The sequence below is a fragment of the Bombyx mandarina genome, chromosome 22 (assembly GCF_030267445.1).
Source record: "Bombyx mandarina strain Sakado chromosome 22, ASM3026744v2".
In the NCBI taxonomy this organism is placed as follows: Eukaryota; Metazoa; Arthropoda; class Insecta; order Lepidoptera; family Bombycidae; genus Bombyx; species Bombyx mandarina.
The window spans coordinates 945,483-964,451 of NC_143228.1; the positions used below are offsets into that span (position 1 = coordinate 945,483).

General features: G+C 38.5%; 1 protein-coding gene across 3 annotated transcripts in view; it reads right to left on the reverse strand.

Moving 5' to 3' along the window:
* Positions 1–18,969, reverse strand: part of NGR-A35 (neuropeptide receptor A35) — a 150,549-nt gene that overhangs the window by 98,556 nt on the left and 33,024 nt on the right. The window lies entirely within an intron of this gene.

An 18,969-nucleotide genomic window follows, 5' to 3' on the forward strand; every position in this document is an offset into this window, starting at 1 on the left:
CACCGATTATCCAATTCAAACTGACTGCACTATTACTAAGTAAAATTAGCAGAAAAAACCAACGACTTTCCATTGGAATTAAATGTTCCATGTTCAGAATAACAAGCAATTACATTAAGCTCGATACGAAAGCTCGTTTTGAAAGCTAAAGTCAGAGCGAGCTTTTCACAGTTGGCTTCAGTTGGCACTAATTGTTGGTTGTTTGAATATCTAAGTGCATTTTGTTGGTACATGTAGCTTGAAGTATAATTACTAAAACATCACACTGTTGTTTTCTTAATAGGCAATTGTTTTAGTGCCATTGAACTTCATGCACACTTATTTAGTTTCGCAATTTTGGACCTTGACTATGCAGTATAATTTAGGGTTGAGAAAGCATATTTTTCTGCCAAAAATAATTAATAATACTTATTTATTTCTCTCTTAAAGGTATAGTACGAATTGTAATTAACCTTATGATTTATTTTGTTAGCCTTTAAAAGAGCTGAAGTTTGTACTAGGTTCAAAGAACCTTTTCCTTTCCTTCTTAGGATTTGGTCAGATTTTGTCATGTGTTGTTAAGCTATGTGTAATGGTTAGGTAATTATTTGAAACATGTACCACGGTGTGAAAACAAATTATCTTTCAATCTACGTCTACACAGTTGTAACATAATTGTGATGTCCCTTGGAAAATTAATAGCTTTGATGTTTCTATGAATTCACGGGTCCGTTTGTGTTCAAAATTCACAACGCAACATGATTACAGTTGTTGAGGGCACTTCGAATGAACTGGCTTAGAGCTATTAACGCAGGACAGATGACAAATAGTAGTTTAGTGTGTACATGTAACAATCTAACGGTCTAGAGCTAACTATCTAAACCCTGAATCCAAAAGCTCGTCGAGAAACATTGAGCATTACACAAGGAAATTACTCCAATTTTCCTTCACTAATCCCGAAACTGAATTTTCATCATTAACATTTCTGAAAATTGGCATCCGTTACCGAAATTCGAACGATATTCGGCTTCTGAAATTGCCTATTTATGATCGGATCATTGATTCAGTCGGGGCAGTCCGCGACATCGAAACATTAAAAGGGTAAGTAAATCCGAAGGGGAAATATTTCATTGAGTTTCTCTACCGCGACATTTCCTTATTGCTTACGGAATACGAAATTGCGGATAGCTTCAGCTACAAGTCCACTCGTGTGGAATGTGCGTATTCGTATAATTTAGGTTAACTTTGTGCCGCTGAGATTTTCTGTAAATGTCACCATGTAAATAAATGCGCCACGTTTTTTTATTGGTTATATGAGTGGACGTGCTCACAGCCCACTTGGTGTTAAGTGGTTACTGGAGCCGATAGATATCTACAACGTAAATGCGCCACTTACTTTGAGATATAAGTTCCAAGGTCTCAAGTATAGTTACAACGGCTGCCCCACCCTTCAAACCGAAACGCATTACTGTTTCACGGCAGAAATAGGCAGGGGTACCACCGTACCTACCCGTGCGGACTCTCAAGAGGTCCTACCACCACCTTGAGATATAAGTCCTTGGGCTTCTTTTTAATATTTTTCGTGCATTCCCGAGACCTTTAGCAGATCGACGGTCCACATTGTGGGTGGCTTTACTATGTCTTTCAGTTAAAATCATTCGTTCACTTCGTATTTCATTTACTCAAATAATTTAAATCCAATCGTTTGTCGAACGTCGAGATCTAAAAGGGAACTTCGTTTCGCTTCGTGTATTAAAGCCGTACCCTCTGTGGTGAGTACTCTCAGGAGTTGTTTGAGACGATCCGTCATCTCCTTTTGGAACGAAGTTCCTTATGGGACGATGCGGAGGGGTGGGTACCCTAGCCGGGAAAAAAAGTCCGTAACGTAAGATTTTTATTAGTAAAGCACACAGTGTACGACTTAACTTTGTAATAACGTACAAATTAGTAATGCACACAGTGTATGACTTAACTTTGTAATAACGTACAAAAAATAACATCTTTTTTATCATTAATTAATTATCAATAATCAATACACTAACTTTTATGCAAACAAGCGTGAATGAAGTGTACTACAATACTTTAGCACGTTATCGAATGACGGTGGGTTGTTGCGAAACTTCCAGTTTTATTTTCTTTATACCTCGAATAGAACTTAGAACTAATATTTTTATAATAAGGATCTTCGTTCCTATCCGGTGTCCCACCACACCACACATCTTTTTTAACATCGCACTGCCCGCCAACTTTGGCATGAATTTCCTTGCACCGTACTTCCTGAGCACTACGGCATGATGTTCAAAGGTAAGCGACAGCTGGTCTGTACCTCTATATATCTCATTACTAACAGCCATGAGCGATGGTGAGTACTCATCAGCAGATGGGCCGTATGCTCGTTCTACCTACTGTAGGTCTGGTAATTTGTTCGTAATTACTGGCATAGCTTAGCCGCTACGTACCACTAAAGACTCAAAACACAATCCATCTTTTTTTATTTTTTTTTATTGCCCTTGTAGGCAGACAAGCATACGGCCCACCTGATGGTGAGTGATTACCGTCGCCCATGGACTTCAGTAATGCCAGGGGCAGAGCCAAGCCGCTGCCTACCGCTTAATACTCTCCACGAGCCTCGTTTGAAGAAGGACATGTCATAGCGCTCGGGAAACACCGTGGAGGGGAGCTCATTCCATAGCCGGATGGTACGTGACAATAGCCGGATGGTACGTGGCAGTAGCCGGATGGTATGTGGCAATAGCCGGATGGTACGTGGCAATAGCCGGATGGTACGTATTTGAAGGAGAAGTTGTATGAAAAATAAGCACGTTTCCTACGTTTCATGTTCTAGAATATTAATCTACAAAGTCGGAACATCATTCGAGCTATCGAACAATTTCACAGAACGGGATATTACGACGGTATTACAATTTCAACTGAATTAGAAATCACTTTCGGCTTAATAACTCACTAAAGACCTCGCTTGGCCACTTGATCTAGCAAATGGTAAAAAGCAATCTATAACGCTATTTAAAAAAAAATATTTAAAAATTGAACAACAAGAGTTCCTAGTTGATACGCACAATTTTAATGAAGGTCATCCGAGAGTCTGAGACTGAAAATTCCTGCGCATTCATCATCATTCTCTGATAAATTCATTCAACATCCAGGCAGTTCGAATGTGGAATATTCTGCCGGTTGCAGTGAGAAGTGCTCCAACTTTGAACTGCTTTAAATGATGAAGAATGATGAAGGAAAATTAGTTATCTGCTTAATGTTTTTTGTTTGTATTTGAATTATTATTTTAATACTGTTTATTATGTCTATGTTAGTTAGTATGTGAGTATATTAGGTATATATATCATATACTGATTAAATTACATACAGTATGTAAACGGTATATATATATTTATTGTATATAATAATATGTATTTTCTCTAATAATGTATTGTTAATAGTGCACTGCAACATACCGGCTGTATCTTTATCTTTTCAGAATTTATGTAAATAAAACGGTTGTCTGGAAGCGATAGGTTTTAGCGATAAAACCGTATATTCTACAACTACAACTGTTGTTGACTATTTTTTTGTGTTTTGCTGTACAATAAAGTATACTCTCTCTCTCTATTTCTCTCTCTCTCTATCTCAATGGTACTAGTTCGGTTCTAAAACAACAAAATGAGCATTAACCACTTTCTCACGATCCCAAAATAGCGATGAAACTCAAATAAAAAACGAGTAAACGGTCATTAACCAATGGCCAGCACTGAAACTGCAACAGAGACGACAAGAATAGCCCACAGTATCGTTAACAAATAGTAACTCACATTTGGATCCGCATACCAACTCACCATGCCGAAATTCAATTCAAATAAACATTCAAATTACATATTATTATTGTAATTGATTAATGAAGAACATTAAAAACACTTTCAGGATTTCACCTTGAGTTTATTTTATTGTTTTTATACATTTTTCAATATTTGATCTTATTGCAATTTGTAAATAGAACAGTTTTTTGTTGTGAAAACCGTATTGTATTTATAAAATACACGTAGAAATGAATAGTTTCATCATAAGGGAAAGGGGTGCGTAGTGAAAAGATCTTGCCATCTCTCTCACACACGCAAATGGAATCGTGGTCACATTAAGGAAAAAATATTATCGAGAGGGCTGGTGGTCGTGGCGCCGACGGCCGCCGGTCCGACGTCCCGAGGGGGAGGGTGATGGGAGAGATGTGCTCCGCACTAAACACTTCACTTTCCCCCCTTTGCCTTTCCATGAGTTCTGTCTTATACGAGGTTCGGACGTGGATTGTTGAGCGACAGGAGGTTTTAGTCAGTTCGACTCTGACATACCCCACCCTCCATTCCCAGTAGAGGGCGGAAGTCTGGCAATTTCCTCCTAACCAAAAAAAAAAATATCCTCAACCAATGCATATCGGTCCGCTATGTTTTTTTCTCCTACCCGCAAATTTCCTTTTTTTGCGAACTCGATCGCACACTATTTGGTAAAATAATTTAAAGCAAATCGAACATATTTTGTATTAAATTATTGTGTATAAAGTATTTCTTTTTGAGCTATGCAAGAGAACTTAAAGTCTCAATTATGAAGCTTAAACCTTAAACATACTTGTTTCAGAGAGATACTTAGAACTGAGCTGTAACCCTGTTATTGTCATCGTCCATAAGCTACACCGATTAACCAATTCAAACTGACTGCACTATTACTAAGTAAAATTAACAGAAAAAACCAAAGACTTTTCATTTTTAGACTTTTGAAAAAATAAGTATCGGTCACCGTCCTCGTCGGACTCGTCGATTACAACGTAGAAGAGCTATACCTGCGAGCTAGCTAAGCAATATACACAAACCTACAGACAGAATATATTTGTTGCCGAATGCTCTCAGTGGACGCGTGTCCGATTTCGAGTGGTAGATTCTGCGAAGCACTGCTCTTGCTAGGGCCAGTGTTGGTAAATTCTCTCAGGGTGAGCCCGCGGGCTCATTTACAAGTGCGTGAGTAGCTAAAATAGCCCCTTAGGCTAATAGCGATTAGGCAGGGACAAAAAATATATTACATGAATCATTTCGGACCGGCCGCACTGGAGATCAATTGGACTGAGATGATAATTCATCATTTCTTATTGTCGGTTCTTACTGTTCCGCTTACCGTTCCGTCGATGTTTCCAACTAACTCCTTATAAATTCGTGAAAAATTAATAAAAACACAGAAATTTTTTTTTGACAATACAAATCAAATTTTTATTCTGCATTTATCACAGCGGAATTCGCTAAACTAACAAATTAAGCCGAAAATTATGAAGGTTCGCCGGTCAAACGACTATGAGAATACAGGTACATTTATTACCATAAACAATCCTCAGGAAGGTAAGCGTTTGGTTTGGTATTTGTTTTGAGGAAAATTTTACCCTTTGTAATAAGAAACAAAACCACACATTACAAATTTCTCTTCTGCTTTATATACAATTATAATATGTAATATAAGTAAAGTATTTGCCTTATATTCGGACATCGTTTGTCTGATTAGGTTTCAACTTTTTACATTGTTTCCAGAAAAGTTTTTTACGAAAATGCCGGCCATGCATGAGAAGAGACAGCGTATATTTTCAACAAATTAATATTCCACAAATCGAACGTACGACGTAGTATATTTATTGTAATGAAACTTTTTACAATATTTTATTGTAGATGCAATATTTGTGTATGTTTATTTAGGTCAAATTACAAAGGAATTTATTATTATTCTGCGCAATTGATTTTTTAGACTTTAGTTTCAAAGACAATGAATTTTATGGTAAACTGAATCATGTCATGCAGCATTAGCCCCAGATATGGGGATACAACATTATCTATAGCCTAGTTAAAATTTTTTGTGTAAGCAATTTAAAAAAAAACCGAGTTATTAAAGAATACTAAGAATTATTGTAACTATTGCATAATAATGATATTAATACGTGAAGCAAAAACTTTGTATCCCTTTTTAAGAAAATTGCGCTGACGGAGGAGGCTGAAATTATCCACACTTATAGAGAATATAGAGAAGAAGTGCACAATGCTAATTTTTTTTTAAATAATGCATAAAATATACATTAAATCAATAAAGAAAACATTACACACACTACATACCATGTATTTGACGCACACACGCATGCATACTATTTATTGTCAAACTTTTGTTCTTGACGTCTGTTGTCAAATTGAGAATAGAATATGGTTTGTCTTTGTTAATATTTTTTATAGTGTAGTCTTGGCGAAATTTGTGATTATAGAAGTATATAAGAAGTATATAAATACAATCATAATAGTGTACAAATCTACAATTCCAATTAATTATAGTCGAATTTCGACTGCTGTGGGACCTCTAGTATACATAAATATGTAATAGATTTCAAAGAATATAGCATGGATTTATTCTATTCTTTTGCTTGGTCCCATATTTATCACGTAATGTTTTTTTTTTTCACTTAAATATTTATCTCAGTTGATGAGAAGAGCCACATCCATATTTAATATATATATATAAAATATGTGGTACATTCATATTCTCAACACCAAATTTTCCACTGGGGGAACGAAGCTTGTCAAGATTGTTAAAAAGTAAATATATTACTTATTTCGTTAAAACCTAATTAAGCCTTTAGGATACAAGAGTAACACATAATAATTCTAACTGACTTTTACGAAGTTGGAAATAGTTACTATCCCTGTGGAACTATATATAGAGACGAAACATGTATGGATTGTATGGAAACACGTGCTTCGAATGGATATGAACTTTATTATTTTGTGTTAAGTACCATTAAACAAGAGTATTTCATTGAGGAATCTCGTGACAAAGACTGTTACGTTATAAATAGCTGTTCCACTAAGGAGCTCCTTAATGAATCATCTCATATATCTCCGTCTTCTTCGTTTACGATTTGTTTTAAATTGTTTCAATCATTTGATTTTTAGCAACGCACCTTTCGGCTCTTCAATGAATCCTTCTCGCTCTTTCCTAAGTAAATGAAGTTTTTCTAACCGAACTCTGTGAGCGACAAAGACTACTTATCATACTAAGGTATTATATCCCGTCATTAGAGAAAAAGGAAAACGTTTTAAAAGTTATGGTACCAACCTTAAGCCTTATTTTACAGAATTTCTGTAAATTAAACGGTTGTCTGGAAGAGATCGCTTTTAGCGATAAGACCGCCTATTGTACATATGTGCTTTTTGACTGTTTTTGTTTTTGAATGTAAATTGTGTTGGTGTGCAATAAAGTGTATTCTCTCTCTCTCTCTCTCTCCTAAGCCAAAATATAACAACCCTATTCGAAAATCAACAGACTCATCGTCTTTGTGAATTTAAGTCAAAAGCATTTCAGTCACATTAGTATGGATCATTTGGCACTCATAGTCGCCACACTTTCAAATAAATCTCAACCACTATCAAACCTAGACGTCTAAATATTTACATCATAAACAAGCCACTGAGGACTCAAAGACCTCGAATATTCAATACAGAAATTAGCATTTATATTGAAATTTTATCACAATTATCGATACCACTCGGGTCACTCGGTTGAATAATTTGAATTCGTATAACAGTTTGAATTGTGTATTATTTTGGTATCAAAGGTCACTTGATATTTTTATTGGCGTATACCATAAATAAACGTGCAATTAAACGAGCCCTCAGCTCTCCTTGTATTAGGCCGATTTTTAAAGCTTTTGGAAACCAAAACGCTATTGTCACCCCCCACCACGAGGTTGGAAGTTTCATTTATCTTAAAGCAATCAGTATTCCATTCAAATATAAAAGTGTAGAATATTATTAGGACAGATTATTGTGGCACCAATAAACAAACACCTTGCAAATTTGGTGACCGATTTTATTAATTACCCACAAATTCTGAATATTCGGCCCGTCAGTCGATTGGGGAATGACACCCACCGCACTTGATTGAAGATCTTCCCTCTGCTTGAACGATATCAAGAAAGGTTCTTTTGTAGACGTAGTAAAGTGCTTACAACAATTGGTCATCATCATGGAAATACATGTTTAACTGACTGAGAAACTAGGGAAATTGGCACATTGTGTATGCATTCATTGAAATATGGGCTTCTTTTTCATAATAGTTAAAATAAAATTAAATATAAATATTTACTAACAATCACGCCACGTTAACTGGTCCCGTGCTAAGTTCGTAAAGAACTTGTGTTACAAGTACCAGATAACGGAAATAAATATAATATTTTTATTATACACATACATATATGTCGCATCCGGGTCAATAGTTCGGAATATCAACGATACACAAACGTCAAAGTGACAGAATGGCCGTGTCGTGGTTGACGACTTTTAGTAATATTAAGACGGTGGTTTTGATTATTATTTTAAATGATGAAATGTTGTTTTGATAAATATCACAAAATGAAGGGTAGACTCCGTAACGCCAAAGTTATAAAATGGCGGTACGTGGACAGAGTCGTGGCATTCGTGTCAGACAGTGATTCCGTCCGTCTCAGTCAGTGAGTCTCTGGCAGTCAGTCTGTCGGTATGTGCAACGAAACTGTCGGTTTATCCTGTCATTGTGAAAGTTGTGTGTGTTGAGTTTCAATAATTATTATTCAAAAGGTTTTATTGACTTTTTATAAACTGAGTTCAACCAAATACGAGTGATGACGGAAACTACCGCTTAGCCATCCCTGGCGCCGCCTACGACATCAGAAGTGGGATCAGGACTGACGTGACGTGTTTGAACATGTTCGAAGTACAGCAAAAAAAAAACATGATGCAGATCAGAATACTAGTAGTGGTACGCCACAAGAGCGTGAATGCAGCATACGTAAGTCGTGTAATAACGCTCTATTACCTCGATGGAAGATCTGAGCCACGAAGAAATCGTCACATCTTACGTTCTGGCTCATGTTGCCCAGTTGACTCTCGATTTATCACATGGCATTTACTAGCGGAAATACGTCACGTAACAAGCTATTGCAAGAAATTAAGGCAAGTGCAAGTCTCAAGTGAAACTTCGATCGCAATAATGGATCTGTCATGACGAGTGGGTAGTTCCGACACGAATAGTTTTTAAGCCAATGACTACTGCTAGAGTTACATGGCACTAGTGCAGTAAACCAAGACATGAGACGGTGAATTGTCGCTGAAACTTTAGAATCTACTAGATTCAATACCAATAACACTACACGTTCGATGACTTCGGGCTCCAGCAAGCAAGCAAACAAGAAAGCAAGCAAGTTTCCGTGGGGAAGAAAATTGACACATTTGAAGTCGTCGTGACCTGTAAGATAAGACGTCCGGTGCGTTCGTGTCTGGCGATGCGGCGGTGTTCGTGTCCCGCTGGCGGATGCAAGTTTTTCTGGTGAAGTGCGTGCTTGTGCGTGCTTGACAAGTGTTTGCGGTTGGCTTCCGCAGTATGGGAGTAACATCGTGTAGGAGAGGTGGAACCCGCAAAATTGTAGTTTTCGTGGTGGCTGGTAAGATTTGCTGTGGTAAAAAGTTTGCGTGGTGGTAAAATGTCTTGTGAGTCTGCACAGGTAGCCGGAGGTGAGTCTTCCGCGGTCGCGGCCTATCCAGTCCGCGAGAACCAGGCAAATCGCCTCGACGGTACGGAGGCCGGCCGACGGGTCCGCCAAACGACGAAACCACGCCTCCAGCACGGACTGCCGAGATTGGAGCCCCCGCGCTCCGGCTACACTTGCGCTAGGGCGCGCCGCCTCGTAGGAGACTGTGAGGTATTCTTGAATAACTCTGATTGCGATCGCGCGCTGCCGGCGTCACAGCGCGGTGACGTTCTCGTGGGTAAGGACGTGACACCAGACGGGTGCTCCGAATAGTGCCATCGACCGCACGGGTACCATCACCCTGCCTATTTCTGCCGTGAAGCAGTGGTGTATTTCGGTTTGAAGGGTGGGGCAGCGGTTGTAACTATACTGAGACCTTAGAACTTCTATCTCAAGGTGTGTGGTGCGTTTACGTTGTGGATGTCTATGGGTTCCAGTAACCACTTAACACAAGGTGGGGTGTGAGCTCGTCCACACATTAAAACGAAGAGCGTAATCAAACAAAATTAGATCCGACGTTTAAAGGGCCGTTTAAAGTAGTTGAAGTATTGGATGGTGACCGTTACACATTGAAAGCTTTAAATTCAAGACGTACTTACAAATACCCACACGATAGGCTAAGAAAAATGCCAGCAGGTCACATACCAGTCGAGGTTGATGTAAATGATGATGAAGAGCAAGCTTAAATTGTGGTGAAAACTCGAGTAAGGATAGTCTATCGGCCGTATTGTGTTCGACCGTACCAGTAGCTATTACGTAGTCGTAGCCCGGTAGAAATCGGTGTCTCTTGAGGCAACTCAAGTAGTCCGTGGGTGCGCGGTGCGCGTTTGGCTCTGGCGGAGGTCGGGGTCTGTAAAGACCATCGTGTGTAGTCAGCGGGTGATGCACACGGGCGATCCACGCTGTGGATGCGCATCATGAGGGCAATTGCGATTGCTGGTCGGCTGGAGAGCCGTGGCGTTAGATATTTTTACTCGGAAGTTTTCTTTGATCTGAGTTCCTGTAAGCTATGCCTGATTTGTACAGAGTAAATTTGAAGTTTGATGAACGACTGTGGTACGTGCTCTGGCTGCTGAATAGTGAACTTTGTATACCCTATTGTTTTATTTGGTTAAAATGGTATTAAAACAGTTTAAAGCTTTAATGACTTTAAATTTTCCGATAAGTCTTAAAGTGTAGTCAGGAGTGATCGAGCGGAACAAGTGTTCTCGTAGATGTTTTTGATTGTAGGTTAACCATCACACGAGGACGTGTACAGTCAGGAAGACCGTGTCGCAATCAACACGTGATTGCTGCAGCCAATACGAGATATGGGACGCAAGCTCCGTCTGTCGGCGCTCGATGGGTCAACTATTCACCGGCCGAGCGGAGCGACATGCCGGTAGCTGTGTAATATCGAGTATTTTTGGTAAATGAGAACAATCTGGTGAGTCGTATTATTTTTATTTGGATTTTGGTGCCGAATGTTCTCTTGTCGAGAAATCTATATGCGATGGTTCTCATAAAAGGACTGTTGATTAGAGTCTCAGGGATGACTATCATTGAACACTTGTAGTCACAGGGATGACTATCATTGAACACTTGTAGTCACAGGGATGACTATCATTAAACACTTGTAGTCACAGGGATGACTATCATTGAACACTTGTAGTCACAGGGATGACTATCATTGAACACTTGTAGTCACAGGGATGACTATCATTGAACACTTGTAGTCACAGGGATGACTATCATTGAACACTTGTAGTCACAGGGATGACTATCATTGAACACTTGTAGTCACAGGGATGACTATCATTGAACACTTGTAGTCACAGGGATGACTATCATTGAACACTTGTAGTCACAGGGATGACTATCATTGAACACTTGTAGTCACAGGGATGACTATCATTGAACACTTGTAGTCACAGGGATGACTATCATTGAACACTTGTAGTCACAGGGATGACTATCATTGAACACTTGTAGTCACAGGGATGACTATCATTGAACACTTGTAGTCACAGGGATGACTTAGTTACTGTGTACATGAATTGTACGGGGAGAACTTGCAGCAGTAGTAAATCACTACTTTTATTTTAGTAGAGTGATCAGATATGGCCGAGCGTGAATGATACTGTGCGGTATTGGCTTTTGTTTCAGATTAACACACGAGGACGTGTGTAACACAGGATGGCCGTGTCGCATCCGGGTCAATAGTTCGGAATATCAACGATACACAAACGTCAAAGTGACAGAATGGCCGTGTCGTGGTTGACGACTTTTAGTAATATTAAGACGGTGGTTTTGATTATTATTTTAAATGATGAAATGTTGTTTTGATAAATATCACAAAATGAAGGGTAGACTCCGTAACGCCAAAGTTATAAAATGGCGGTACGTGGACAGAGTCGTGGCATTCGTGTCAGACAGTGATTCCGTCCGTCTCAGTCAGTGAGTCTCTGGCAGTCAGTCTGTCGGTATGTGCAACGAAACTGTCGGTTTATCCTGTCATTGTGAAAGTTGTGTGTGTTGAGTTTCAATAATTATTATTCAAAAGGTTTTATTGACTTTTTATAAACTGAGTTCAACCAAATACGAGTGATGACGGAAACTACCGCTTAGCCATCCCTGGCGCCGCCTACGACATATATTTAATATACACCCATAACCCTGGAAAGACATTTATATTTATCATACAAATATCTTCCCTTGGCGGGATTCGAACCCGCGACCCCCTTGTGTAGTGACCATGTCACTTACCACTACACCAGACAGCCAGAAAAGAAAGTAATGTTTTCTGTCTTTTTGTTATGAAATTAACTTTAGCTCTAGATAGACTTATGCCTACCTAGAAATTTGAGATGGAGAGTATTAGCTTTCAGATCTTCAAAAAGGAACATACATTGTTTCATGGTAAAATCATACGCTCTCCCAATAATAATTATATACCGAGCAAAGCAAGCATATTTTGCCTTAAAAAAATATTCAAGAAAACGTATCTGCCTTCTATGAATTAGTGTTGCACTTTTTATTAACTTAGGTTATCTAGGCTTTGGGATTTCTCAAAATGAAATCCATATTACGAGTACGTTACGACAAAAATGACATTGATACCAAATTTTATTGACTTATTGAACCAGAATAAAAAAACGTGTGGCACTCGAAAACTGCCACGGTAAAGCTATTGCATAGCATTTTTTATCAACTTTGCATAAGTTGATAAAAAATGCTATGCAATTATAATTAGAGAATGATAATTTAATATTAAAACAATAATAAAACAAGACCATGCTATATTAAACATTAATAAAAGCAAAACATTAACTGTCCCCTTCACACTCATAAGCTAGACCGCGCGAGAGATTCAGTCGCCGCGCTCAAAGTTCGCGATAAAATGTATGCAATAGCTTAAAAAATATAACCTAACTACAGCTCTCCTCATTCCGACAAGGTAATGAAGTTACAATGCTATTTAACCTTAATTTCAGCTCCAAATCCTGATTCCTTCATCACTTCTTTGTTCGTTCGTATCCATACATTCAGACAACTATTAAGATAGTTTTTGATGACACACATTTATATCCGGAGGACGATTACTTATTTCTGATATTTTCCGTCTTCATCATAGCCTATACAAAATAGGGTAGAATGTATTGCAAGTCCGCATGGCTAGGTCGCCCTACCTATTTATGCTACAAACCGATCAAATACAAATTCGAATGACGGGTCAGCTACTATAAGACATAATTGAGGCTTATGTCTAAATTTAAGAGAAGTAGTATTACGGTCTAGGACAAGGGCTCCCAAGCTTATTTTGTCTACTACCCACTACGAGAACAAATTTATTTTTTAGCACCCCCATTTTTTCAACTACTTAAAAACCGCTATAGCGCGAGCTCATTCGCTTGCTAAGAGTCTCCCTAGATGAAATTACAAATCGCCTCCAAAGCCTCTACACAACGCCCCCAAACAAATATCATCAGTTAGATAATTTATGTATATATACCTAGTCAGGTCATAAATTCTGTCACATGTTTAATGTAAAATAATTGAAACAAGTTTATTCATTATGTAACCATTCATATACCAAAATGAACTAAACAAAACATAGATTCTTATGACACTAAAGTTTATTCAAAATGACCTCCGTGATTTTGAATACAGGCCTTCAATCTGCGCGGCCAGTCGTCTATCGCAGCACGAACGAGGTCCATGTCAATATCAGCGGCTGCCTTAATCAAAGATGTCTTGAGTGACTCCAAATTGGGATGAGGCTTTGAGCACGCCTTTTCCTCCAAGTGTTGCCATATCTTGTAATCTAACGGATTCAAATCTGGACTGGAAGAGGGCCAGTCTTCGTGCCGGATGAAGTCGATTTCACGCGCCGCCAGCCAGTCTTGTGTGCTCTTCGCTCTATGAGCTGGCGCCGAATCTTGTTGGAATACCCAGTGCCTGTTATTGAACATGGTATGAGAAACAGGTTCCACAAGGTTCGTCAGGACTGTATTTTGATACACAACTGCATTCGTTTTTACACCTTTCTCACAAAAATGTACCTCTGTTAAACCCCAATAAGAAACTCCCAACCATACCATGAGCGAGGATGGAAAATGACCTCGTTGGACACGCGGAATACGGTTGCTCGCTTCTTCACTACTGTGTGCGTACACCTTATCATTTTGTTTGTTGTAGTTCTCTTCTACGGTAAAAAAATTTTTATCCGAAAAAAGAATTTCCCGATTTTTTTTTCCCGCGTACCGCTTCAACAAAGCGCGGCATCTCTTCAGTCTCAGGTCCATTAGACGAGCCTTCAAACGATGTCCTGTTTTTCTTCGATATGCCCGAAGCCCTAAGTCTTCATTTAACACCCTTTTCACCGTGGTTCTGCTTAACCCCATCTGAAGGGCCAACAGTTTCTGCTTACGTTTGGGATTTCTTTGAATTCGCGCCTTCACAGCTTTTATCACTGCTGGAGTCCTAACAGACCGAGGGCGACCACTTCTTGACCTGTCATCTACATTAGAGTCTTCATTATATCGTTTGAAACGAATCTTAAACGAATCTTTTGGTTATATTTAAATTTTTCAGTATGTTAAAAACTTGAATTGGCGCGTAACCGCAACGATGCAACGCAATAACTGTAACACGGTCTTCTTTAAGCGTCCACTCCATATTTAAAAATGAGTAAAATTCTAAAAGTATACATTTTTATTTTCATGAACAATTCGAAATTCGAATTCAATAAACTTTTTCGTGACCAGCATTCTAAAAGAAAAGTTTTTACTGTGTGACAATACTTATGACCTGACTAGTTATATGTTGGAGTATTTCCACTTTCGGGTAGCGACATGGTAAGCGGGTGGTCTTCGTAAGTCAGTAAAACCAGAAATGTTAACTCAGAGCGCATATTACGCAGGAGCGCTCCGTCTGATACGGCGACTCGCTCGCTTCTGAGCTCGAGAGACAACAACGGAGCGTTTTCATAGCAAGGTATCGTGGTGGGACGATGTTGTTTACGACTCTTATCCTGCACGTGTTGTTTTCGATGAATGCTTGCACGTGTTGTTTGTCGTCCCACCTTTATTAGTCATGAACTAATGGTTTATAAAATCACGCGCCGACGTATATATAAAAATGAATTGCTGTTCGTTAGTCTCGCTAAAACTCGAGAACGGCTGGACCGATTTGGCTAATTTTGGTCTTGAATTATTTGTGGTAGTCCATAGAAGGTTTAAAAGGTAGATAAATATGAAAAAGTTCGGAATTAAATAAAAATAACAATTTTGTTTTTCCTTTGATGTGTCCCCCGTCGGACGGATCCCGTTTGTTTGTTTTAAGCTTATTTTATACAAAAGTTTAGGTTTTTTATTTATTGATTGAGGCACTACGAAGTCTGCCGAGTCAGCTCGTATAAGAATAAATTTGTATTCAAAATAATTTTTAACATGAAATTAAAATACAAAAGTTTCGAGTTTTGAGAAAACACAAACTTTTTTTTTTCAAAGGCAATTAAAACCCAATTTACCAGCAAAGGCCCCGAACTCCTTCAATTAACATATTTTTTGTGGTTCTTTGTACGAATTTAATAGTATTAAAGAACGAAATAACAAAAAAGCTCATTTATAAGTTTATTAACACAAAGACAAAGGCTTTTAATAACAAACATCTAAGTACATATTACATGCGATTCACGCTAATTAATGGGACCGAGTTTTCATTGACTAGAAACTCGATTTTAATTTAACCAATTTTAAAGTATTGTCATTTATATTTAAGTCAATGCACGAATCATAATTTAAGATAATAAGATTTTTTGTTGGAAATATTATTTAGTAACACTAAAGTATTTTCTTTGGTTTTCATGAATAAAAACGTGAGATCTGGTGGTAGGATCTCTTGTGAGTCCGCACGGGTAGGTACCACCACCCTGCCTATTTCTGCCGTGAAGCAGTAATGCGTTTTGTTTTGAAGGTTGAGGTAGCCGTTGTAACTATACTGATACCTTAGAACTCATACCTCAAGGTGGGTGGCGGCATTTACCTTGTAGATGTCTATGGGCTCCGGTAACCACTTAACACCAGGAGGGCTATGAACTTGTTCACTCATGTAGCAATAAAAAAATTATCAAACCGTTACTTTAGTTATAATTAATAATCTATCTTCTTACGCGAGTTACGAATTTTGTCAAAAATATTATCAAAAAGGCAGATTTGTGTAAATTAAATATTAAATAAGTTGAAAATATTATGTATATTATAAATATATATACATATTTATACATATAAATATGTTTATGTACCTAATAATTATCACAATAATAATAACATAATAACATAACATAACCAAGGCTCATCTCTGCACTCCCCTAAAATGGACTGTCAGAGAATGCCTATGGAATTAAGTAGCATAAGTTTATACTGTCAAGTATATAAGTTATAAATAAATAAATAAAATAATAAACTAAAATAGTCAACCTGAGATTGAATCGTAAAAGTAGTTTGAATGTGTTCACGAGTGCTCACAGTTAGCAATCTGCTTTAGAATTTAGCTTTGGAAATTTCAGAATTAATCTAAAAAATAGCATTGAGCTGGTAAAAAAAAAACTATTTTATGGAAATCAACAAAATAAGAAAGTTTTATCTTAGAAAATCTATTGAACAATCTTCGGCAGTAATCACGCGTTAATTAAAAATGTGCGAAGCATAAAATTGCTTCTTGGGTCGTAAGGCGAGTCAACCTTTTTTCGTAAATTAAGAGGAAATGTTCGCTTTTTATTTAAGCGCAGAATTTTCGTACCGGATAATGCATGTAGGGTGCTTTGGATTAATTATTTATAAATACGATTTATTTTACGATTTTACTCAAGGATGACAAATTCTGAGACCGGTCTTGATTACAGGAATGTCCACACGAAACCATCACTACGCTATGTAGTTTTGTTATTGCATCTCCTTCAGTCACTACAGTACTGGTGGTAGGACCTCTTGTGAGTCCGCGCGGGTGAGTACCACCACCCTGCCTATTTCTGCCGTGAAGCAGTAATGCGTTTCGGTTTTGAAGGGTGGGGCAGCCGTTGTAACTTACTTGAAACCGTAGAGCTTATATCTCAAGGTGGGTGGCGCATTTACGTTGTGGATGTCTATGGGCTCCAGTAACCACTTAACACCAGGTGAGCTGTGAGTTTGTCCACCCATCTGAGCAATAAAGGTCATGTCGTGCCGCCTTCTCAAAGTGGCGCAGCGATGCTGACTGTAGATACTTACTAACGGAATCGAGCTCCAGGTCATCGTGGAGATCCACGTTCCTCAGGAACCATGGTGCTCCGACGGCTATCCTGCAGAATCGGGATTGAATAACCTGAAGGGAATTCAAGTGGGTGCGGGCTGCGTGAGCGAACACTACGCTTGCATACGTCATGATGGGACGTATGCAAGTTTTGTAGAGAGTTACCTTATTACGGAGGAACAATTTGCTTCGACTACAAAGCATTAGGTAGAGTCGTGAGAAATACGAGAATGTCTATGAACTGTGTAACATCTCATCACCGCGATTCAGGAATTGTTGAATTTACCTACAGCGACATCTGTTGATAACAAATTAAATAGAAAAAATCTTACGTTACGGACATTTTTTTCCGGTTAGTGTACCCCTCCGCATCGTCCCATAAGGAACTTCGTTTCAAAAAACTAAGATATCTTATGTGATGCGAGTACCAAAAACATTCACATAATATGTACGAATATGCCTATCTTTAACCAACATACTGACTCCGACCGCGAATATAACACAGATTCAGTGGTACAAATATCAATGTAACTAATCTAAAGCCACGAGCCGAAAATAAATTCTAATCCGAACAAACTCAACTAAGTTCGGAAAACACAAGGAACTGCTCGTGAAAATTCATATTACGTGTAAACTTGTAGGTGAAACTTGACGTCTGCATGTAACCGGAAAACTCGTTTACACACGTCGACTGAGATATTCCAGGACATTCCCTCATGCTTTATTCAACAACTCGAAGATTCCGTGCCGTGAAAACAACCGTAATTGAAGTATAATAGATGAGCTGCCGCAAGGTTTGATGTTTTTCAAAGTGAATCTTTATTGGAGATTAAAAAGTTTCAAAGTCAGAAGTTTTTAATATTTCCTCTTGCATAGCTCAGAAGTCAGTATTATGCAAACCCGCTCCCTCGCCTGGCTAATACGAACTTCGAATCAAAATATCATGGTCGGTGGTGGTATTCGAGTTTTGGTAACCGTTGCTGTCCGAGGTCACTTAACTCCTAGTAGACTGTTAGTTTGACTGCGCTACAACTAAGAACATTGTTCTTGATTCTTGAGAGGCTGTAGGATTTGAAACGGGAATATCGCATCATACCATACGAACACGGCGCATAACGCAGTAGGTCAAGGCGCTTTGATATTTAGTATTTTAATGGTATCAAAAATATCAGGTATTGGTCTACCAACCGTTCGTCAAACTGAAAACTACTTTTTTATTATAACATAGGTAGGGATGCGCATATGGGGGGGAGCTCACAGCCCACCTGGTGTTAAGTGATTACCGGAGCCCATAGACATCTTTACAACGTGCGGCCAACCGCCTTGAGATAAGAGTTATAAGGTCTCAGTTTTAACAGTAAAACGGCTGCCCCACCCTTCAAACCGAAACGCATTACTGCTTCACGGCTCAAATTGGCAAGGTGATGGTACCTACCCGTGCGGACTTACAAGACGTCCTATCACCAGTAAAAACTGTAGAACTAGTTATAGTTTATTGACTCCGATCACTACTAACCATAGACCACGGGGCTTATTTTTTTTTGGTGATGTGGATGGTTTTCGGGCTTAAGCCTATTTATTCTTGACTCGTAAATGTCAAATAAATTTATATCAAAAACCCATCACAAGAACATTCA